We start from the raw sequence: 25,708 nt of genomic DNA, 5'->3' as shown, positions 1-25,708 counted from the left end.
ATCAGTGCAAAGGTGTTTATGGTAGTATGGTTTGAAATTGTCAAAAACTTAGAATAGATGTAAATTTTAATGAGCAGGGCATAGGTGAAAAAAATTGGCAATTTCTTTTTCTCTTCCTCCTCTTCCTCTTAAGAAAGGGTTTCTCTGTGTTACTCTGGTAGTCCTGGAACTAGCTCTGTAGTCCAGGCTGGTCTTGAACTCTGAGATCCAATCCAGCTGCCTTTGTCTCCTGAGAGCCAAGATTAAATGTGTGTACCACCACCACCTGGCTGAAATCAACAATTTCTATGATAAAATGAAGTGTGTTCTTAAGCATCATGCAGATGTATAACAACAGTAAGTTCTAAGAAGTTGTATTAGTTAACTAAGGTTTCTGTAACAAAGTACCCCAGACAGGTTAGGGACAGGGTTCAACAACACAAATTCATTTCATCACAGTTCTGAAGGACAGAAGTCTAATATCCAGGAGTGTCAGGTAGGAGGGCTCTTCTGAAGCCCCTCTCTCTGTTTGCAGATGGCCTCATTCCTGCTGCTTCCACCTATGCTGTCCCTGTGTGCATTGCACCTTGGGGGCCTTGTGTGTCTTGTTTCTTCTAATAAGGACATCAGTCAGCTGGGATCAGAGCCTTTGCTCATAATATTATTTTCTTATATTTCCAAATATGGCCATACTCTGGAGTTCCGTGGGCTTATAAAGACTTCCTTATAAGATTTTTAAGAGCAGCATTGTCCAGTTCATAACGTCAATGAAGACAAAATATGGGTTACCTGGTGATGTGTTATCATTCATGGGAAAGTTTATAAAGGTACATGAAGGCTAAGACAGTCATTGAAATACTGTCTATAGGGCTTTTCAATGGACACTGGTGTTCTTACTTTTAGTTAAAAAAATGGGGAGAAGTCTGAGTATATTTGGTGATAAAGTCCCATCATATTCTGGAATGTTCTGAGCCTACTATTCTGGTCGTGTGGGTACTTTCCCTTTCTGTCCACTGTTCCAATGTGATCAAAGGCTGTCAGGGTAGTGTGGGTGATGGATCCTTTTAATTTTAGCTTGATGGAAAACTTTATAAATATTATTAAAGTGAAAGTGTATCTTAAGAAATAAGCAAGAAGAAAATGGAGGGCGGGTGGTGGAAAGCATGTACGTAGAGGAGATTTACTGGATGCAGTTAACTCTTTGCTGCTGTCTCACTGTCCTGTGGTTTACTGATGGTCTGGGGATGGTGTTGGAGAGGTGGGAGTGAAAAGTTCCACAATACTTGATATCATCCTAATTTACCAGCATTTATCTTACTTGTAAAGATTAACCTTTGCCAAGAAAGTATCATATGTTCTATTTATTGAAAATAGTCCAGGGGCAGGGGGTAAAAATCCTTCAGTCAGCCCTATCTACATTCCCCTTGATCTGCTGTAGGGATTAGACATGTCATTTAGTAATCGCAGCCTACCTTCTGTTATGGACAGGCTTCTGGGTCACATTCTCAAGTCAACAGCTGTGCTCTCTCAACGTCAAAGATCTTCAACATTTGTCTAAAAGAAATATGATAAGGAACTAGAATCTACTGTCTAGGGGAAGCCACACCCCTTTCTCCCAAGTGTAGCCATGGCTGTTTTTTTTTCATCTCCCAGGATTGAAATGCTACAGCTTCCCTCCCCTTGGAAGCCATGTTTTAAGGCCTTACCTTAAGGAGACAGTAAGGGTTGATGGCTTGCTTTGCACTGAAAGGATTGTGTACCTGCTTTTCACTTGATTCTCAGCTCACGAAGGGAGAGCATTGCTATTCTTTGCTGTGGAGAGGCTAGGAACAATGGCAGAATCAGTTGGTGGGGCAGGCGGCAGCAGGGCTCACCACCAGACCTTTGAGATTGGAAGCACGTTCACTCAGTCGTGGCTTACACTGTGTTGACACTGCTCTGAAGCTGTTAGACTTTGGAGCTAGGCAAGATGAGGCAGGTTGGACTGCCAAAGCCTCCGTTTCCTTTGGAAATAGGACTGAGGAAGACCCTTGGCCAAGCCTAGGTGAAACTGGTTAGGCTAAGAGCCTTGCATTTAGAAAATCTGCTGTCACACCTTGCTTTTGTAAATGAGGAACATGATGCCGGAAGAGAGCGGTGAATTGAATTCGCAATTTCTCTCTCTCTGTCTGTCTCCTCCTCTGTTTCTCTCTCCTCTTCCTTCTTTGTGTTGATTTAAAAGATAAAGTAACAAATTCTTCAGTGTGAATGTGATTGGCACCCTGATATGCAATCCCAAAGAATCAATAAAAATATTATATTGGGAGAAAAAAAAAGAAAAGAAAATTCCTCTTTAAGATCTTGTTGTAGGCAAGCCCGAGGGCATTTTCTTAATTTGTGATTGAAGGCGGAACACCCAGCCCATTGTGGGTGGGGCCATCCCGGGACCAGTAGTGTCCTGGGCTCTGTAACCAAGCAGGCTGAGCAGCCACGAGGAGAAAGAGGAGAAAGCCAGTAAGCAGCACCGTTCCATGGCTTCTGCATCAGCTCCTGCCTCCAGGTTCCTGTCCTCCCTGAGTTCCTGTCTTAACTTTCTTCAGTGATAGACCTCCATGTGGAAATGTAAGCTGAATAAACCTTTTCCTCCTCAACTGGTCATGATGTTTCAGCAATAGAAACTCTATCAAAGACACTTTCTTAAAAATTTATCTTGAGATGGAAAGATGGCTTAACAGATAGCTCTGGTTGCTCTTCCAGAGCAGCCAGATTCCGTTCCCAGTACCCACATATGACTCACACCCTTCTATGGCTGCAGTTCCACAGGATCTCACTCCTTTTTCTGGCCTCTTCTGGCATTAGGGTTGCACATGATGCATAGATGCAAGCAAGAAATTATACACCTAAAACATAAAATAAATTCCAAAATATCTTTACTTTGAAAGTGTTCATTCTCCTTTCTTCTAGCTTATGAAGTACATCCTGCTACCGATGCTCATTTCTCTGTCCAGTAACTCAAGGTTCTTGATCCCATTTCTGACTTAGTCATCCCTAAAAGAAATTAGGCTTTAAGAATCCTCATTTCCTATCTCATAGCTTTATGAGGGAAAACTAGATTTGGAATATTTCTCCTACTGTCAGTCATTGGCATGTAAGTATCGAATTAGTAAATCTATGTATTCTATTGTTTTAGAACGTTTGATTTTTCAACATTGCTGTTTGAGTCCCTGAAAGTAGCGTCATCCAAAAACAATTAGATGAAGTTTGTTTTGGGATTAAAACAGAATGTCCGATAATTTTTGAAATGGCCCTAAACATACTTCTGCCATTTTGTTTCATGTGTTTATGCAAAGAAATGTCCTCAGGACAGAACAGTGAAATAGCTATCAACTGAGTAGTTTTCTAACTAAAGACTGAGAACCTTGCCCAAATCCCACATCTATACAAAATGTCTTTCTTTTTATGTAAAAAGAAGCTCATTCTTCTCATTTGTTTTTGTCTTTACAAAGCGGTGAAATTGTAAGCATGTCAAAGATTTTTTTTTAACAAGAAACTTATTTATGGTTTATTATCAATAAATGTTTGATCTGGCGTCTATTTCTTTTGTACTGTGAATTCTTAGGTCTAAACTAACTGTAGGTAGAAATGGGTTAAGAAGCCCTTCTTTAGCCAGGCAGTGGTGGCACATGCCTTAAATCCCACACAGGCAAAAGTCAGTCAATTCGTGAGTTCGAGGTCAGCTTTGTCTACAGAGTGGGTTCTAGGACAACACAGAGAAATGTTGTCTTGAAAAACCAAAAGCCAAAACAAAACAGCCCTTCTCTAACTCACCGCACACCCCTTTCTTTTTGTCTAAAGACATAGACTGGTCTATCACCCACATTTTTTTTTCTTACTATGTCAAAAGACTCTTTGCTTTCCCTGGTTTTCTAATATAAGTAGAATTAGCAAGTTAAAAAGCCCACCAACCAACCAGCCAGCCAAGCAACCAAGCAAACAAACAAACAAACCACAAAGGTGTCTTCCCAACACCCCAGGACCTCCTCCACCAACCCATTTCCTGGCGCTTCTGTGTTTGTCTCAGGAGGCCTTGCGCCCATGGCGTGGTTGCTTCTTCAGACGATGCTCTTATTTTGAAGGTAACTTCCTGGAGCCAGAAAGCTGGTTTCTGTGTATGCAGAGCAGGCCACCTCTTTACAAACTCAGGGAAACATTTGGAGCACAGATTGCAAAGCACCTGAATTTGAAATGTTTATTTCTTGGCTGGCTTTTCTTTTCTTCCAACTATCAAAGGAACTCTGGCTCAAGTTGATGCATTAATCACTTGTCTAATTTCATTTCTTAAATCCCAGTTATTTTTAAATGATAAGTAACATGATTTGCTGCCCTTTTGGAGTTAGAAACCTGTTCAGAATTTAGAGTGATATCTGCTTCTTTGTTAGCAGCCTTTGGATTCTTTTTTTTTTTTTTCCTTTTGTGCTGATTAAATGCTTGGGTTTCTTCTCTCTGAAATGCATGCCCCTTATTGATACAGCTCACATACTCTGGGCTGTTTCACTTAGATGCTGCCGATTTCCAGTTAACTGTGATATGGTTGGTGTTTCTATAGATAAGTGAGCTACTACTCTCACCCATCCTGATCGTTATGCAAGACACTTCCTTTCCATCCTGAGGCCTTGGGGCCTTGCTAAATCAGGCTGACGAGATCACTGATTGAACTCTTCTGTGATTCAGTTTCTGTAGCCTGAAATGCTAAGCCTGTGATGTGTGACACTGATCATGTGGGACATGTGCACTTGTGTGTATGATGTACATATGAATCACCAATCCAAATCTTTCACCATTTCCTGTGGTGTGAGCAGTTATGAGCATAAGCACAGCCAGGTCCTTTAAGGATTGGTATTCATTGTAGTGTGTGTGTGTGTGTGTGTGTGTGTGTGTGTGTGTGTGAGAGAGAGAGAGAGAGAGAGAGAGAGACAGAGAGAGAGACAGAGACAGAGAGACAGAGAGACAGAGAGACAGAGGGGCTACAGTGACACAGACTAGCTAATCTTTGTGTCACTGTGCGAGTATCATTGGTAAGTTAAGTGGCATTATGGAATGAAGAGGATGAAGTATGTTGCATAGAAAATTCAGATGTTAGTGTTTTAATCCTCTAGTACCTCAGAATGTGAATATATTTGAAGAGAGGGATTTTAAAAAGATTTAAGCTGTCAATGCAGTTATCACTGGTGTGTCCAGTCTTATAAAAATCTTATAAAAAGAAGAAAGCAGAGGACGGGTGTGGACAGATAACCCCACCCACTCAGACTTACCACATACACACACACACACACACACACACACACACACACTCACACTCACACACACACACATATACACACACACACACAGAGGTTGGGGGGGATAGGGAGGGAGGGAGGGAGAGAGCACTTGGAAAAAAATAGGGGTATGATGGTCTTCTACAAGCTCATTGTAGAGGCCTTGCGGCCTTGGAAGAAACCACAGCTGCTAAATCCTTGTTTCCAGACTTTAAGTTCCAGAATGTGATTCTTGTTGATGTGGTCCTGATAAACTAATGCAGCTATAGTGGGGTCACCTTGAATAGTACATTTTTATTGAGGTAGTCAGGGAAGGGAGATGCTATATTAATTTTCTTACCCCTGTAATTTCCCTCCTGTAAATAGACTTTCTGCTTTTGATTCTTGATTTGTTGTGATCCTGCATGTTATGATTCAGTAACTTTCTGTTTTATATGCCAGATAGTTTTATGTCAATTTGACACAAGCTAAAGTAATCTGAGAGGAGGGAACTTCAATTAAGAAAATGCCTCCATAAGATGCGGGTGTAGGGCATTTTCTTAATTAGTGATTGATGAGGACCCAATCCCATTGTGAGTGTGCCACTCCTGGGCTGGTGGTCCTGGGTTCTATAAGAAAGCAAGTTGAGCAAGCCATGGGAGCAAGCCAGTAAACAGCACTCCTCCATGACCTCTGCATCAGCCCTTGTCTCCAGGTTCCTGCCTTGCTTGAGTTTCTGCCCTCACTGTTTTGGATGATGAATCTGTTATATATATAGAACTGGGTGGAATAAACTCTTTCCCCCACAAGTTGCTTTTGATCTTGGTATTTCATCACGACAATAGTAACCCTAACTAAGACACTCTCCCAGCTTAAAATAATCATGGATATATGCTCCTCAATTTACAATGGGGCTACAACCTGCTGAGTCTAAGTTGAAAACATTGTAAGCTGAACACACCTAGGCTCCTAAACGGTCCATCTTTGTGGCATAATCTGCTGCGTTCCTTCAGTGTTGTCCTGCCTTACTCTCTTGGTGGTGGATGACACTGCCGGCCATCCTGAAAGAGGATAGCACTGGAAAGGGCTCAGCATGTAGGTATAGTTCCTTCTGATTGTCATTTCTGCACCATTAGAGAGTTGGACAGTCAGAAGGCTACAAGTCAAGCCATAGTAATTGGTGTGATGTGGTGGTGGTGGTGGTGGTGGTGGTGGTGGTGGTGGTGGTGGTGTGTGTGTGTGTGTGTGTGTGTGTGTGTGTGTGTTATGCATTTGTATATTTAGAGGGCAATGAAGTGTGGAGACCAGTAATCTCAGTTGTTATTCGAAGACTGGTCCTCTACATTGAACGAAGAGGAGGAAGATACTGCTGTCACCAGCCAATTATTATGCTATGGACTTTGCGCAAGCATAGTTTCTCATTATCTTTACCACAGACCTGCATGATGTATTATATCAACCCTATTTCACAGATAGAAAAACCGAGGACATGCTCCCCTAGTTCTAGTAAGCTGGCCTGCCTGTGCATTTCAAACATGCTGGCTCCAATTGAGTGAGCCTCCCCAATGCCCAAATTAGTTCTGTTTCTCTGAAGCAATAAACGCATGCACGAGTGTCAGTGTCTGCTTGCCCTCTTTCCTTTATCTAGCCCAGGGTCCTCCATCTAGGGACGGTCTGTTTTTCTCCCATCAACTAACACCACCAAGACGGTCCCCCATAGACATTCTCGAAGGCTAACCAGTCTGGACAGTCCTCACGGGTGTCCAAGGCTTGTTCCTTAGGTATCTGACTCACAGTGAGCACTTCTTACTGAAAATAGATTCTTCTTCCATCCTGACCACAGTTTCCCCTCCCTTCAGTCTTTCCAGCTCTCTCCCCCACCACCCCTTTCCTCCAGATTCATTCACCCCTCATTTACCTTCAAGAAGGAGCAAGCCTCCAAGAGACAATAACCCAACACAACAAAACAAGGTACAATAAGACACGGCAAACACCATCATAGTGAGGCTCACCAAAGCAACCCAATAGGAGGGAAGGAGTCCCAGGAGCAGACAAAGGAGCGAGAGATGCGCCTATTCCTACTATTAGGAGTCTCATAAAAGCACCATGTCAACAGCTATAACATACTCTCATGGTTCAAACCCATGCAGGTCCCATGATTGCTGCTTCAGTCTCTGTGAGCCCTACGAATCCTTTTTACTTCATTCAGTGGACATGTTCTCTGGGTATCCTCTATGCCCTCCAACACCTAAAAGTTTTTCTCTCCCTTTTCCTCAGGGTTCCTTGAGCTCCAAAGGGAGACAGCCAGGGGAGACCACCAATTTAGACTCTGCATAATATCTGGTTGGCTCTCTTCATCCTCTCCGATCTGCTGCCAGAGGAAGCCTCTCTGATGATGACTGGATAAGACACTAATCTATTGACCTAGCAGAATGTCATTAGAGAATTTTTTTGCCAGTCCTGTCTGGTTCTACCCTAGCTAGGCTTTCCAGTCTCCAGTTCCTGGCCATCCAGACAGTGTCAAGCATGCGCTCCCTCTCATGGTAAGGATTTATTTCAGAGAGAAAATTTTACCTAAGTTGCAGGTAGCTATATATTCTTTGCGGGTTCCTCCCCTTCACCTCTCTCTTTCTCTCTTTCTTTTTTGAGGTAGGATCTCATGTATCCTGGATTGGCTTCAAGCTTTCTAAGTAGCCAAATATCACTGATCCTCCTGCCTCTGCTTCCTGTGGGCTGGGTTTTGGGCTTGTACTATGGCCAGTTTCTCAGTGCTAGGAATTGAACCTAAGACTTCCTGATTGTTGCTGGCACGAAGAGGCACCAACTAGCAGGACTGGTGATAAAATACACAGTGATCTGTGTCTATGGGCAGGCACAATGACCTTGCTTCTTCTTTCAGGCCATGGACTTTCTCTGTCTCACTGTTTCTCTCTTTGGATTTTTTTGAGACTGAGGTTCTCAGTGTAGTTCTGTACTGGCCTGGAACACAGAGAATCACTTACCTCTGCCTCCCCAGTGCTGGGATTAAAGGCTTGTGCCACCGCTGCCCCATGGACTCTTTCTTAATCTACCCTTTGTCCTGACAGGCAGAGAGCCCTGTGTGGGGTCTATTCCCTTCTCCTTCATATATGACGGAGTCTAGGAAAGTGGAGGAAGATTTCCAGTGTGAAGTTACTGAGAGAAATGTTTGGAGCAAAGAAACAGACCAGGAGCAAACAGCCCACTGGAGGTTCAGTTTCCAAAATAAATCTAAGTCAAGTCTATGGCTGGTGAGATGGCTTCTCATCAAGGCTGACAACCTGATCTTTCCCTCTGAAACATAGGGTAGAAGAAGAGAAATGGTTTTAATAAATTGTCTTTTGAGCTCTACAAACATATGCGCCCTTAAACCCACAAACACATACACATTGATTATTAGAAGAAAAAAGTTTTCCCTGGAGGAGTCTTGTAATGCTCTAGCTGCTCAGTCTTCCTCCTGAGCTACCTGGTAAAAAAGTGCCCTCAGCTTCACCTCTAAGCCTAGCAGCCTAGCTGTCAAATTATGATACATCTCTCCATACACACACACAGACACACACACACACACACACACAAACACACACACACAAATACACATGCACACACATGCATGCATGAATACATATAGACACACACACACGCACACATGCACTCACATACGCAAATACACACACACATATATATATGAGAAGATACGTACATATACATACATTTAGTGGTTTGAGCTGGAGCCAAGGGATCATAGGTTCCAGGTTAACCTAGGCTGCATATCAATATCCTGCCTCAAAAAGAGACAGATAAATCCACAAATAAATATATGCACCACATCCATATAAGTGTGCATCAAAATAAATTCTCCCTGTATAAGACACTAATGGGAAGAGATTTACTAAGAGAAATTGCAATAGAGACAGAAATCATAACAGCCAACACAATAATTATAGGGTGGCCCGGGACACAATAACAACTCTTGCCCAATGCCTTCCACTGTCCTGGCTGGACTCCCTGGTTCCTGGCCTGAGGCCTGTGCCCATGACTACTGTGGTCCTTGCAGTAAGTGCTGGGCCTGCTCCCTGGTGCTGCCAAGGGCCCTGCCTGGAGTCCTGGGCACGCACCCCACAGTGGCAGTGGAGCTTTAAATAAACACAGCCAAGGGGAAGAGAGGGAAATAAGAAGCCTGTGTTCTCACACACACAACAAGGCTCCTTGTGGCTGCAGCCCGGGAGCTCCTCTTCCAGCTGTCCCAAACATTTTCTTTTCCAAGGAAGCACTTTACAAATGATACCTTGGACAACAGCGATGGTTCTGAGTCACCAACCACACAGCAAGAATTGCTTTGGGAAAGTCCCTTAGTACTGGGTCAGGGCGGGCAGCAGCTTGGAGGCTGGGACAGGATGTTCCTGTGGTCTCAAGGTGTGATCCAGGCACTGCAGGCCTTTCTCTCAGAGAGTGGGTGGTGGGCCTTGGCTGCTCACCAGCCATGAGGACCCACGGATTTCGAGCTCCAAAGTCAGCCGTGCTTCTGGGCTCTCTCCCTTTCCCTTGCTGCCCTATCTCTTTCACAGCATGCCAATTATCGAGTGTTTACGATGCGCCAATACTCCCCTGGATATATAGGAAGTTGCAAAGAAGTGAAAAACATACTTTTGTCCTCTTCGGAGATAGGACCTGGCCTTGTAGCCTGGATTACAGGTAAACATCTTCGGTTCCGATGTCCGTGTCACAGATTAGGGGTAATGACCTTGGACAAGTCATTGAATGTTTTTTCGAGTTTAGTTTTCTATTTCTACAAAATAAAGACATCTGTGGAAGGGTATGTTAACCTTTTCAATTTTCTGAGTTTCAGTGGGACGCTAGTATCAGGTGAGTCGTTCATTCACACAGTAGAAAAAACAGTACTGCAAGTCCTGGGAGAGTTCTTGTAGAGGGGGGCCAGACTTGAAGTAAGGCTCAAAGCTTGCCCCTGGGAACAATAAAGGGACAAATAAGTTTCAACCCATCAGCTCAGATGTGATTGACTAGAGGTTGATCGGCACTTCTGGCTTTGAGCAAGTCCAGGACAAGCTGAGAGGGAGCGGCACGTGATATCTGGAAAGACAGATCCTGGGGAACTAAGAGAAAAAGAGCAAGGTTCTTAGAGTTTACTCACAGATTCAATGACAATGACAATGCGGAGTATGACAAAAGAGTCAGTGTCACAAGAAAGATCATGCTGCAGATGAGTGGGCTTTGAGATGTGTTGATTGGAAATGGCCAAACACATGCTGCCAAGTAAGTCGTGGGAAAAAAGGCCATGAACAGCCTTTGAAGAGCACTAGTTCATAGGCTAGAAGTTCACACTGATGTCATACGAGGTTTGACAAACGCGAACATAAGGTAAATAAATAAAAGGGAGTAGCAGGGAGCTAAGGACTGAGACTGGATGGAAGGAATAAATGACCCGGAAGAACGAACGCTGGAGGAGAGTCTGCCTAGGAGAGCGCGCTGGGGAGATGGGTGGTGGGCAAAGGCACTGGGTGCCACCTTAAGGTGAAGGTGACATGGGATGATGTTGTAGAGCTTGGCAAATACATGTTCAGCACACACTGGTTGTGCTATTCACCCTTTCTCCCTCGTATGGAAACGTCTAATAGGACAGTGGGAAACGCTGGTCAAACTACCTTTTTAAAATGACTTTTTGATTTTTCTTTTATTATTATATTTGGAGAAAATTAGAGAATTAAAAACTAAAACTTTTTATTTTTTTTTAAACTAAAACTTTTGTTTTTGTACTAAGCCTTTGCCAGATTTATAGTCAATTTAGTATCATGACTAGTTCATGTGAACACTATTTGGTTGAAATTCAATATTTAAAATATCTGAACTGTCAGGAGGTGATATCACAGGTATAAAAGGATGACTTCTCCACAGAAATAGTGCACACATGTAAGTGCTGGGGTTCTAATGTGCAGTGTGGATCTAGGGGCCTTTTAAATACAGATCGAACGCTCCATTATTTGTAGCCTTTCTGGCCCATTTTCCTGATTTGTAAAATGAAGGCAATCTCTGTGAAATGGACTTAGGCAATCACAAATAAAGGGCTTAGAAGAAAACCTCAAAGCAAGTGCTCAGTATTTGGTATTTATTTGGTATCTGTTATAGTTATGATGGTTATGATGGGAATTTCCTCAAATTATAAAGGTTATCCTGGGACAAAGCCTTTTGCTTCCCCAAAGTATTGACTCAGTGCACAGTCACATTTCCTTTCTGTCTTCCTTCCTGTTAGTTTCTTCTAGGTATTTTTCTAGGGATTCAAAGAAGATCAACACTCTAGGCATGACTGTATACTCAGAAAGCAGACAGGGTTGTTAGTTCAAAGCCAGCCTGGACTACATAGTAAAACCATGTGTCAAAATAAATAAACCAAAAGCCAGAAATAAACAAAAAGTATAAAAAGTCCTTATCATCAAGAAATCTGTACTCACCGACATGCAGTTTCCTTCAATGCTTTCAAAGATTCAACCAGGGACCAGCAGTACTGAATGGTGTTTGGAGCAAAACAGTGCTTTTGCTGGTTCGGTTCTAGAAGACCGTGGATATGGTACAGTTTATGCAGTAAGATGGTATGTATTTGGAATGTATGATTTCATATCAGTGGAATAAAATCATATATGGAATGGTGTCACCTGCATCCTGTATTAAAAATGATTTATTATTATTAGTTTGGTAGGTGTGTGTGTGTGTGTGCACACATGTGCATATGTGTGTGTGTGTGTGTGTGCACACCTATGTCACAGCGTCTGGGTGAGCTCAGAGGTAAACTGTGGTGTTATTCCTGTCCTTAACACTTGTATGTTGATTCTCAGGATCAAATTTGGAAGGCAAGCATCATTTTCTGCTGAATCATCTTCCTGGCTCACCTTCTTCTCTTCTTAAAAACGGGATTTATTAAGCAAAGGAAAACTAAAAGAAGCCCAGGGGCCCATCTGTTAAGTGCTCTGTCTGCTAAGATCACAATTCCAGTTTTGCCATAGCATTTTGAAGGTATTTTTACTATTTGTTTAAATTGGGTTATGAACTCCCAGAAGGCAGGATACCTAACCCATTCAGCTTCTTATCAGATGGTAGTAGGATGCATGATTTCATTTAAAGGGTTAAGGACTGCCATTCTTTCTTCAAACCAGTATATCAGGAAGTTTGTACAGTGACCTCATCAAAGGTACGATTAACTACTTATTAAGATATCTGCTGGTGAGGCTGGAGGCATGGCTCAGTGCTTAAGTGTACTCACTGCCCTTCCATAGGACCCGAGTTTAGTTCCTAGCACCCGTGTCCAGAGTTCACAGTTTCCTGTCTCTCCAGCTTCTGATGACTGATGTCTTTTTCTGGTCTCCCTGAGCACATGCACTTACATACACACATGCACAGACACACAATTACACACATATATATATAATTAAAAAATTAAAAATCTTAAAAAATAAAGGTACTATTAGTGACTCATTTGTCAATATGTGGTTTACATTGTCCTAGAAAGTATTAAGATAATATGAAATACGTTGGGAATTTTAGACTTTTTATTAATTTAAGTGACCTTGCCAATTAGATTGAATTAGTATTTGTTAATTCCTTTTTTTAAGAAAGTTTTTGTTATAGGGAAAAAGTGGTAGAGATCTCTAAAACTTGACTTACTTTTGTAGCCTTAGAGGTTAAGACGAGGTTTAAGACTAAAAATTCCTTTGAAATAGTTTGATGTACGTCTGAGTCTGGCTATGAGCTGTTGACATAGGACAGAACAAGCTCCTGGGTGTAAAACCAACCTGGGTTTTGCTTATGGACAATGTAAAAACAGATTAAAAAAATGATTATATCTCGGTTAGTAGGAAAATGTACTTTGAGCTAAAACATTTTTCCTGAGCTGTGAAGGCAAGGTGCTCCATTCTTCTGAGTAAGATAGAGTCCAAACCAATAAGGCCTTCAAGATTCTGGCCAGACCACTTTCTGGCGAGTCACTTTTTCATGCCTTCCTGACTTTGTGAGCCATTCCACTCAGATACATTGATTTTCAGGTCCCCAAACTCATGTGCTTTCTAGACTGTTACCCCAAATTCCTCACAATACCTACCCCTACTGCCTCTCACCCTGGAATACCACAGTCAGATAGAGCTGTCCCACCCCGCCACCCCACAAATCTCCTTCAGAGGGCTCCCCCGCCTACACCTCTCCTTGGTGACTGGTTATTGAGCAATGACTCAGGCCCCTCTGGCTGCTAAGCACTTTATAGGCATTATCGCAAGCACTCCGCTTGTAGGTAATGCCATTAGCCCCATTTTATAGGCAGAAGAACAGGTTTTGAATGGCTAATTAATTTTCTCTGTATCAGATGGGAAAGATTCGAATGCCAGAGCCAGGAAGCCCACCCACCCGTACATGATACCAAAGCCAGAGTACTGCAGTCAACTGCCTGGTCACCAGGTCTTTCTGTTTCCTGGACCCCACTATGTCATTCTGACTGTTCTGCTTTGTGGCTTAAACAAATGTCCTTTTACTTAAAAAAGTAAAAGTCCTTTAAGGGTTTTTAACCTTCGGTTTTGTCTAACTTTCCATGGTGTTCTGCATGAGGATAAAAGTCTAGTTCCCTTTGTACCCCTTTGGTACTCAGTGTAACAGTGTTTGCCTAGTGGGTGCTTGAAAAATACCTTCCTAAAGAAGAAACATTAAAATAGGTTACTCAGAACCAGACTGATTTCCCAAGACATCACTATTGGTCCACAGCATGGTTTTCTTTCCTTATGGATTATTACGAATGAGTGTTTTGTCTTCCTTCAGATCTCGTGTGGATGCTGTCATTCATTGGGAATGGAAATGGGGCCTTTGAGAAATAGCTTAGGTTTCTAGGCCGTCAAAGTGAAGCCCACAGGAGGCCTCTTGTTTTCCCTCATGTGTGAGCACAGAGAGGAGACGGCTGTCTACAACTAGAATGAGCTCTTCACAGGAGCCCCAGTGGCTAGCATCTTGAGTTTTGGATTTCCAGCATCTAGATGGGAGAGAACATAAGCCACCTAATCTAGGCCATTTTGTTATAGCAACCCGAGCTTACTGACACACAAAGGGAGAGTGGTCCGCATCTTGGTTTTGGATTTCCAGCCTTAAAAACTGAAAGAAAGTAAGTTTGTGCTGTTTAAGCCACACAATCTATGGCTTCCTGTTATAACCCGAGCTTACTAATACACAAAGGAAAAGTCTTATGTTGCATCATGATGATGATGGTGGACCACATATACAATGGTAGAGCTAAAAGAATATATTGCCCAGTGATGTCATAGCTGTCTTAGTTTGTGGGGAGGATACTCTCTGGTGTTTGCCCAATGATGACATCACATAAGGAAACATTTCTCATTAAGCAATACATGGTGGTATATGAGAAATAAACAGTCCTTAGAAAATTTATGGAGTGTTTAGGTGAAAGAAAAACACCAAATAGGGAGGGAACCTGGAGAGAGAAGGGGTTGTGGAAACCCTCATGGCACACCTAGAGCCATAAAGTGAGGTTGCCTCCAGAGCTGGCTGAGCACGCTGTGCACCCAGAACACATACAACTTGGATATCTGACACTGACAGGCAATTAAAATCTATTTCAGTCTCAGCTAATCAGTAAGGGTATCGCAGCCCAAGCTTCTTACTCACGGAGTTATTTCAAAGTCCTACTGATGGGAGCATACAACTTCTCAAATGACCTACGCTCTTTTGCTTCTCTGGGTCCTTCTGTCCCAGCCTTTGCTACAATCCTGTTGGGGCGGACCTCTGGGTACTTCTAGCCTAGTGTGTGAACACAGTATCTTAGGAAGGCAGAAGTGTGTTGAGTCAAACATATTTTTACGAGGGTGAAATAATTCTGGAAATTCTGGAAAAGGCTCCTGGTGAGGACTTGGGAGGGGACTTGGTTTTTAGGGTTCCTGAAGAAGTGAAGGAACCATGACACCCTAGACCAGTGTTCTCAACCTGTGGGTCACACCCCCTTCAGCAAACCCCTGTCTTCAAAAACATTTACATTACGATTCATAACAGTAGCAGAAATTACAGTTATGAAGTAACAACAAAAACAATTTTATGGTTAGGGAGGCCACCACAGCGTGAAGAACCGTATTAAAGGTTGCACCATTAGGAAGGTTAGGAAGCACTGCCCTAGCCTGACATGGAAAGACAAAAATATACAGGAGTCAGGAAACGAGCTGTGTGGTGGCAGGCATGAGAAGTTACAGCATGCCACATTGGACCTTCGGGGTTTTGTTATAATTGTTGGAAAAGTCTCACCATGTAGCCTAGGATATTCTTAAAATTGGTTTCTAGCTCAGGTTGGCCTTGACCCCGTAATCCTTTTGCCTTCACCTCCCAAATACTGGATTACGGATGTGTTACTATGTCTGAACTTCCATCCAGGATTTTTTTTTCTTTTTCTTTCTTTCTTTTTTTTTTTTTTTTTTTTTTTTTTTTTGGGAAAAGGGAGAGGAAGGGATGGAGGGGGAGGAGGAGGAAGACGGAAGAAGGGGAGAGAAAAGCGGAGGGGAGGGGAGTCCGGCTCTCCATCCAGGATTTTTAACATTTCCGTAGTGACAGGACACCCAAGTCCTGTTTTGTTTCATCTGATTCCTCCCTTTCATAGGTAAGGAAAGTGAAGCGGCTATAGTCCAAATAACAGGTTCAAGGCTATAGATAACGAAGGGCAGAAGCTGGCAGTGAGTCCACACTGACTGATGCTGGAATGTGTGCTTTTATTTGTTGTTCTCTGAAGGTGGGGGATGCAAGCTCTTCCCTACCTTCCATGATCCCCTGGGTGGTGCCCAAACCGTAAAGTTTGCCAGTTACTGCTGAAGTCACTATTCTATACGAATAGCTATTTTTGAAAGCAGCAATTTTTGACTCAGTAAGCACCTATTTTGCATTTCCTTGATTGCCAAGCCTGTTTATATAGAAGGTACACCAATAATTTTGAGCGCAAGGGTGGTGTGAGAGAATGTTGCATGGTGAAATGAAAAGGAAATTCTAACATCAGCTCTCAGAGATCTGTGGTTTAGGTCACAGCGCAGTGACGGTCCAGTTTCTTACGTTGCAGTTCCAGGCTTAGCCAGGAGGGTGCGCTCTAGTCACTCACGGGCTCAGAATAACAGTTCTAGCTTAAATGGATCTGTGTAACCTTTGCCATAGGAAGAATCAAGAAAGGCAACCCCGAATCAGTATCAGATTGTCACCTGGAAGTGACTCATAGCACTTCTGTTGACATTTCATTGGATCAAGCAAGTCATTGTGGTGAGCCTTATTTCCAAAAGGTGGTCAGTTACTATCTTGTCCTCCGTCGCGGAGAAAAGGTTTTGCCTAGACAGGCTACAAATGGATCCTTGCCATGGTTAGTGTTTTTGATCAACTTGACAGGATCTAGAGCCACCTAGGAGACAAGCTTTTGAAAACACCTGCAAGGGGTTATCTAGATTAGTCTCTGGTTATGCCTGTGGGATTATCTTCATTAGATTAACTGACAGACATTATAAAAGTGGCTGACACAATTCTCTGGGTGGGACTCTGAGCTATGTGGAAAAGGGAAAGCTGTCTGAGCATCCACATTCATCTGTTTCTGCTTTCTGGCTGTGGATACAACATCACCCAAAGCTCCTGCTATCATGACTTTGACGCTATGATCTACTGGTCTGGAACTGGAAACCAAATTAATCCTCCCTTTCTTCAATTCCTTCTGTCCCAGTCCTTCATCACAGCAAGGAGACAAGTAATCCAATCCCCATGAAGCAGTGGGTGCTGAATGGACAGTGGCACTGTTTGCAGGCGTGGTACACACCTGGGAAATGGTCACAATCTTGGTCTACAAGATGACTGCTTTCTGTTGAGAAGAGAAGGCTTGCATCAGAAACGCCCAGAGAAAAAACACCATTATTTTAAGATACTGACCCTCAAATTACTCTTTACTCCTTAGAGTATGACAAACCAGGGGAGCCCTGTGGCTACTGGGTAGCTTGAGGAGCAAGCCCTCTTTTTGTTTCTGTCCAGGTTGGGTACAAACAAGCTTTATGACTATTTTCATTTTCAAAGAATGTGTATATGCAAGAATTCTATTCATACTCCACGGTTCATAAAGTTTTATCAAGTGGTAACATTAAAACCCCATTTGCTTATTTCCCTTGGAGTACCTACCATTCTGTGTATTTTTTCCTTCTCTTTCTTATGTTTGGGTTAAGAGCCCTTTGTATTGATAGTAGAGCTTGTATCTGACAGTTTGATTGACAAGTGCTCCTTCAATTACCCTCCTTTAGGATGGTAAACAAATCGACTTTTGTACAATTTCTCACTTGTCATAAAAATATGAACTTGACGGTCTGCTTCCTCCCTCTGCCCCTCCTCCTTTCACGCCATCTTGTCTCTCCCATCTCTCCTTCTCATCCCCTTTCTTCTATTTTCTACCCTTACCTTTCCTGTCCTCATTCTCATTCTTTATCATGTTTGGATTTCTCCCCTGGTCCTCCTCTTCTCCCACAACCCCCCTCCTCCATCTTTCTACTAACCATTTCACGTTTCCCCAGCTCCATACCAACCTTGTATCTGACCAACTCAGCTTTCTCAGTCTCAAGGGCACAGCCAAATCCTATTATTTCTGGTCCCCCGTACCCCCAGCTGAAGACTGTGAGCATCCATGGCAGCCAGTGCTTTCACATCAGAGCTCCCAGAGAGATTATTCCTGGGATCATTTGCATAATATCTTTTCCCAATAAAATTTCCAATAAAATATGAAATCATGTATCAGGAGTCTCTTGCTAAGTGTGGCTGTAGGTACCAATATGACAATGTAACAATGACAGATGTCCAACAAATATTTAGATATCTTTAGTCAGTCAACACCACTTAGTACATTTTTTTATTTCATTTTACGGATGTGGTTGTTTTGCCTACATGTGTGTGTGTGTGTGTGTGTGTGTGTGTGTGTGTGTGCGCGTGCGCGCGCGCCACACATGGGCCAGGCCTGAAGAGGCATTGATTGAGTCCCCTGGGACTGGAGTTGCAAATGATTGTGAGCCACCATATGGGTGCCTCAAACCTGGGTCCTCTGGAGGAGCAGGCAGTGCTCTTAACTGCTGAGCTCTTTCTCCAGTCCAGTCAGCAGTACCTTTATTTTCCCCGTCCTTATGTTGAAGAGACTTGGAGATTCTTTGTGGGGTTGATAGGTGCAGGCTAACGTCGGTGGGAATCAACAGAAGTCTTTGAATAGAAGGAATAAACCCGGCTGCTCCTTCAGGAGGGCTTACGAAGGTGGGGATGCTTTGTGGAGAGTGGTCAAGTGCCTAGTGAGGCCAATTTCAGTTTGATGTTTCAAAACTCTGAAGTTTAAAATTGATACTGATGGAGTGGTTAGTGAAGTGCAAAGAGAGAGAGGGAAAAACCTATTTTTCTACCGGTTACGTATGGCCCCTTTCTGCTTGCCAACATGTCTGATATGATAGACTGAAAGTACCATTTTCTTGGTAAAATAAATACAGACTTCTTTCTAAAAACACCTTTTGATACTTTATGAGTACGGCTGGTGTATGTAACCGATCAAGACCAACATATGGTTTATTATGACATTTTGCTGATTAAAATAGTCTAGACATAAACTTGAGATTTCAGAAATGTTGAAGTTAAGTAAGAAATACATTTTAATGTACAGTAGATGTGTACTTAGTGCTAGGCCACCTGTGTCCCTCCAGGAATTACGGGCCAGGAAGTACTTTTGACTCAAGAAGTGTGTCTGAAAATTAAGGTTGTAAATTAACAACAGCTTGTCTATTAGATTATTTCAGCCATAAAGGACTCAGTATGTTTCAAAACGCTCGTGATTTTCAATACATTTCTGTGGCTTGATTTAATAAAGAATGTTGCTGGAAAAGCCTTTGGCTCGAAGCTCTGTAAAAGCACATTTTTAGAAAAATCCCAGAGAATAAATAGTAGCTGCTATTTAGGCTGCGGTAAAACACACCTGTGGTCGATGGAAAAAGGAAAAGTTTGAGCCGCCCGTTGGCTCCGGCGGGCCTCTGGGTGGACACCAGGGGGAGCGTGTGGCTCTGGTGCCAAGAGGCCTGGGCCCTCCTCTGCCTCAGAACCTTGAGTACAGCTGCTTCTCCTTCTGGCATTGTTTTCCTGGCCTGTTACTCATGAATAATGAGGCCTGATTAACACGCGGGGTGGCTGTGAGGATTAATTGCCTAATGTTTGGGACTGAGCACTTTGAAGTGCAGTCCATTATGAGGCGTTGTTGGGGCAATCCTGAGACTCCTTTAGGTCTTGATTTTGATTAGCTGTCCTGTCAGTCTGACCCTCTGAGGGACAGAGAGAGACAGTGAAGTCGGTGAAGTCGGGGACTGAGCTGGGCACTGGGAAGGGAGGAAGGCCGGGGTCTCTGGTTGACACACTGAGAAGCAGGTAGATAAAAAGTGGGTAGGGAAGGAGCAGGAGACAGGGTGGGGGTGGGGAGGGAAGGAGAAACTGGAGAAGGAAACAGGTAGAAATTGACAGGGAAGAGAAAGGGAAACAAAAGTAAGAGAACAGAGAGTGGCCGGTCTTCTGAGGTCTCTGAGGACCTTACTTCCAGGCGGCCTGTGAGCTTCCCAAGTCTGAGCATTGCCAGGACCAAAGAGGGCAGAATGCTTTTTTTCCCCTTTCTTCTACAGCCAGGCAGGAACCATGGAGCTCCTGGTGATCTTTAACTTCAGATCTCAGATTCATATTCTCTCTCTCTCTCTCTCTCTCTCTCTCTCTCTCTCTCTCTCTGTCTGTCTGAACTGTATTTATCATTTTCTTTCTGAACTATTTTAAGACTAGAACATTGGTGGGTGGTCAGGAGAAGTTGGTTTGTTTTCGAGTTTGGTGGCTTTCCTGTGGGGACTGTGACTGGGGTTTCAGTGACCTCACTGGCTTCAGTTGAACCATATCAGTTGAATAATACAGAGGCCTAGCCTGGCCCAGGAATGGACATCTGTTAGCTTCTGCCTCAAGAGAAAGCACCCTGAACCCACCTCTTACAACAGAAAGTATTTATTTCTCTCATGCTTCTGGGGGTTCACAGTTGGCTCTGGACTCTCTTTAGGTGATTTTCCAGGTACAGCCTGAGGCGGTGGGCTGGTGGGCTGGGTGGGGTCTGATGGTAGGATGACAGAACTTGTATTTGCAAGCCTGCTCATTTGCTAGCAGGTAGCCCCTGCCCATACAGGAAGTGGTCAAATTTCCAATGAGTGAGGTTGTGCAGCATCTTGGGGTCTAGCTCTCAGGAGACACCATCACTCTCTATTACCCCCTCCAAGTGCAACAGCAAGAAAACAAACTGTAGTTCCTGGTGGAAGCAGCTGCCAGAGATTGAGGCCAGCGTTTTCCTCAAATTGCCACACCAAGGGACGGTTCAACCCAATAGACAGTCAACAGAAACTGGAACCAACATGGGGACACCTTCTGTTTTTCTTTGGGTGCAGCTCCAAGAGGCTGAGGTTACACATCCCAACTACGGTTTTGAATTCATTTTATGATTTTAAATATGATTCTCCTTTTTGTTGGTTCATCCTTGGGCGGAGCTTCTTTTGCTTAGCGTGACTAGGAAGATAATCAGTTAGTTAATATGAATCTTTAGAGAGAACTTTACCTGTATTGCAGAGCCTGGTGAACAAGGGAGATTTGATAAGGAATTACAAAACACAATAATGAACACATGTGTGAACATGTATTTAGGTCCTTTAAGCTACTTTTGTAAAATAGAAGAAATCTACTCATAGAAGACATTTACAAAAGAGACATAAGGAGATGAAAAGAGAAGATGTGTTTTATTCCATTGTAAAGGTTACAGTGCACAACAGTGAATGTCTTCATGTGATTCGGTCTATGTCCTCCCTTCCTCCTCTCTCCCTCCCTCCCTCCCTCCTTCCCTTCCTTCAATCTTACTTATTGCCGTGTATATACATGTCTCTGTGTATATATGTTGGTGTCTGCAGAGGCCAGATAAGAGTCTCAGATATCCTGGAATTGGAGCTGGAGGTGGTTCAAAGCCACCATAACATGGGTGTTGGGAACCAACCTCAGGTTTGCTGGAAGAGCAGCAACAAGCATTCTAACCACTGAGCCAATGGTCTAGCACCAAGGATCTTTTCTTAACCCATGGGTGGGTGGCTCTACTTCAAATGTAGTGTCAGTTAACACGTTTCATAATGCATTTTTACGTGAGTAAATGCATTCTTATTGCTTAATTTTTGTCAACTGTACAGGATACTGTTGCACATGTGTACCACAATTTATTGAACTTACTCTTCATCAATGGGCATTTAAATAAAATAATCTTAGGTTTCTAAACATAGTTTTAGAAGATCTTGTCACCATTTTAGTACTTTTAAAAAAACACATTTTCAAATATTTCTTTGGGATATATTTCTAGAGATGGTGTTGCTTTGCCATAGAATAGGCGTGTTTTACAACACTCCTTTTAAAATCACATATAAATAACCACTTATTTGTGTGTGCACGAGGGTGTGTGTGTGTGTGTGTGTGTGTGTGTGTGTGTGCGTGTGTGTGTGCGTGTGCGTGTGCGTGTGTGTGTGATCAGTGTGGGCACATGCAGCCAGAGTGCACACACGAAGGTCAGAAGACAACTTGTGGGAGTCTGTTTTCTCTTTCTACCATGTGCATGCTGAGAATCAGGCTGAAGTTGTCAGATTGAGTGATTTGCACCTTTACCCACTGAGCCATATCTCTAGCCCCATTTTAACAACTCCTAACTCCTTGTAGTAAATCTCAATGAAAGTGCCACCCTTTGCTTGTGTATTACTTAGTGATAATAATGTCTACTTTCTTTGGTCCATCATGTTCTATACACATTGCATCCACCTGAAAGGTTTAAAACTCTCATACCACAGGACTGGAAAGATTTGTGGAAGTTGTTAATTCTAATCCCACAGGTAAGACTAGATGCTACCAACTTCTCTCACTGCTCACTTAAAAGTACAAGTATTAAAGAAGCACAGCAGACATGGTATTAAGTGGGACAAATCTCAATCCCACTTAAAGCTATTAAGCAGAACATGGTTTCTGCTCGTTCCGGGACCAGAGAGGGAGGGAGAACAGCTTTCTAAATGGCCCTGATTTCCCGAAGGGAGCAAGATTATTCTTGCTGTAGCCCAGCCCATGCATCTTTACACATCATGCAAAAATAAATAGCAGACTCTTTGCTTAGTTCTGGAGTTTTGAAATGAAACGTAATGAGTGTGGAGCCAGCTTCTATGAGAAGGAGAAATGGTGAAAGCTGCATTAGGGGCATCTGACAGGACAATAAGGAACATGTTAATTCTATTAGCATTTTCCCGACAATCGTCATCAATTTTGCAAGCTCCAACAAAGAGTGTTTTTGAACTTCCCTCTGTGCTTGCTGTTCTCCACCCCATCCTCTTTAGGAGGTGAGCCACCCAATCTCAGAGATCAGAATCACCTCTCTTCGTTCTCACTTTCTCCTTGCTCCTAATTCTTCTCCCCAAATGGGGCTGGTTCTGAGCTGATGTTGAATTTGATCGTACCCCTGTACGTTAAAGTAGAGGACTGCCAGTTTCCTGATCACATCCAGGAGGCAGGTCAGTATTTTAGCATATCATAGCTTCAAAGGTATTTTATAGGGCCACTCGCATCAGCCTGACCCCATCCTTATTATGTTACTGCCTAGAAGATTCACATTCACTACATTTTCCTGCTCAAACACAGCAGACACTGAGTATAAGTTGTGGCAGGTGACATTGTTTTCTTTGGCTTGAGTTATACTCTTGAAAAATCACAGCAGTGATCCAATTGTGTGTGTTGGGGACCCATTCTCATCCCCCCCTGCCAGTAACCCATGAAAGCTAACAATTGTATGTTCTTGACCCTGTTTGTTTTTGTTCCTGTTGAGGGAACCAGGGTTCCCATGGTCCCCTCATAGAATTACCTGGAGCACAGAGACATGAATTACCCAGAAGAATCAAAGAATTGCTAAGAATCTCTTTGCTTTTGTCCTTTCATTTAGAGCATTTTAAAATGGAAAACATGGAAAGCCATAGCCACAGAGTTTCATCTTTCCAATCCCATTACTGTCCTTCTTGTGTAGCAGGCTTAAATTGTCACAACTTCTGTTTGCTTGTTTGCTTGTTTTGTTGTAGTTGTTTTTGCTTTTCCATGAATGTGATGAAAAAATCTTGTTTCTTTTCTTGGACATTGGGTCTACAAATAGCTCATCCTGGTTATGTGCTCGGACTGTATTAATATCATCAGTAATAGAAACACAAAAGATGTCATTTTTAATGTTTGCATTGTCTGTACTCTCTTAGACCAAAGATAAACTCTGTCAGAGGAGTAGAAAAGTTGAAAATGTCATGTAAGATTTGAATATGGAAAAAAAGATGTGAAAATGGACCTGTAGGAATGGAAAGAAAACATGACAAAAGACTGCTTAAAATGATTTCAAAGTAAGTGTTGTGGATTGAATATGTCCCCTAAGATTTCATTGAACTTAATTTTTAATACCATTGCCTGCTGGTATTTGGAGGTGCTTTCCTTGGAGGTCATGAGGGTGGGACTACAGAAGTCAGGATCTTTAGAAGGATGATGATGAGGAGGAGGAGGAAGATCAGTGTTTGCATGCTCTTGTATGGTTGTGGTATGTGATGACCTCTGCCACGTTATAAGACAGGCAGGAGCTCTCAGAGGCCAAAACCTGGACATTGACCTTCTGAGCTGCAAGAATCATGAGACTTGCAAACTTCTATTGTTTATAAATTACCTAGCCTATGGCATTTTGCTATGAAAATATGAAGTAGGGTAATATAGAAGGAAAATTTTATTTATTAAAATAGCTAAGGAATGACTTTTTATTTTTGAGAGGAATTTAGAGAATATAGGATCTTTCAGAACCTTCCATTCAACCTTCTTTCAAATATTCTTTCCTCTGGCCTTTTACTATAGATGCCTTCTCCTTCTCTACCATGCAAAGTACTTGGTTGCACTAAATGCATGGTATGACCTCTCTCTATTGGTTCATCTATTTTTTTTCTTTTCTGAACATTGATCTAGAAACCTTGCTATATTGTCAGTTGTGTGAGGCAGGGGTGAGTTTTGGCTCATCCATGTTACCACTCCAAGCTCCTAATGATGTGCCTGACCTGCAGAAGACTTGGTCAAACCTGTTTCATGAAAGAATGATCCTGAAAGCAAAGAATTACTTCTAAGGAAATCTTCCCCGTGGGTAGACTCTCTAATCATGGATAGTCTTGATACTATCACAAAAAAGTGGGCAGATACTGTCACAGAAAATGGTAAGGCTCTTCTCAGTGTCAGGGGTGAGATATTTTCTTCTAAGCTATTAGCTAGGTAGATCCCAGGGTCCTCCCAAATAATATATACTCTTGTCATTCCTCTTGGTTGTCCACCAGAGCAAGCTGATAAGACAATATTGCTGATATCTTGACTGTAAGATACGGAAAAATCACTCTGGAACTAAACTGGAAGTTTTATCCCTGATGATTAGTTTTCTTCATACTAGAAAGTAATAGCCAGGCTTTTGGAAGCCAAGAGACATCAGCGGTATCATCCAGGTATGAACCCTATAAACTACAATGCAAACTTACCATTGGCACTAACATGGTATCACTGTTATGGGAATAACTAACTACTCTCTGACTAGTTATGAATCTTGTTCCTCAAGAGGAAAGGAATCCATGACAAGCAATGTAACCCTCATCACCTCATGGAGAAGGAGGTCTTAGACTCTAAGTTGAACTTATTTACCTTAATTGTCCTGGTGGCAAGCTGCTTCCTAATAATTATGTTTATATCCCTGTATAAATATTACTTTTAGCCTTAATCAGAGACATTTATACTAACTCCCCAAAGGCTCAGGGAATGTCACAGGAGAGGGAGAAGAAAGAATAAAAGCACTGAAACATAAGGTGAAATGATATCTTCTGGGCACAATATGATCAGTACAATCATGACCTCGCAGCCACTGCAACTGCCTTCAGTGAGTCTGTACAGGTCTGGGCCTGTCAACAGTCAATCATAGACTGAAGAGGAGCTCACAGTGCTCTATACCTTACCATTGAACTGCTAGCTACTGATAGATTCTTAGGGAAGGGAAGACATTGTCTTCAGTTACATACCCACTGATGAGTCTACCAGGCTCCAATAGTTACTTCCAAACACATAGTCACACAGATGGCCCTGGTTAAACTAAAAAACAAAACAAAAACCCCATGAGTGTAGAAAAGAGACTCCTAGGGCGAAGGAGGGGTAAAAGGAGTTGGAGGAATTTCAGAGAGTGTGGGGGGATGATGGTAATCAGAATGTACTTGTATGAAATTGCCAGAAAATAATTTTAATATAGTTATAAAGGAGAGAGAAAGGAAAAAGAAAGACTCTTTCGA

Source organism: Rattus norvegicus, chromosome 7 (genome assembly GCF_021556685.1).
Source record: "Rattus norvegicus strain SHRSP/BbbUtx chromosome 7, alternate assembly SHRSP_T2T, whole genome shotgun sequence".
Classification (NCBI taxonomy): Eukaryota; Metazoa; Chordata; class Mammalia; order Rodentia; family Muridae; genus Rattus; species Rattus norvegicus.
The sequence above is the reverse complement of the archived record's forward strand: the minus strand, read 5'-3'. Positions refer to the sequence as shown.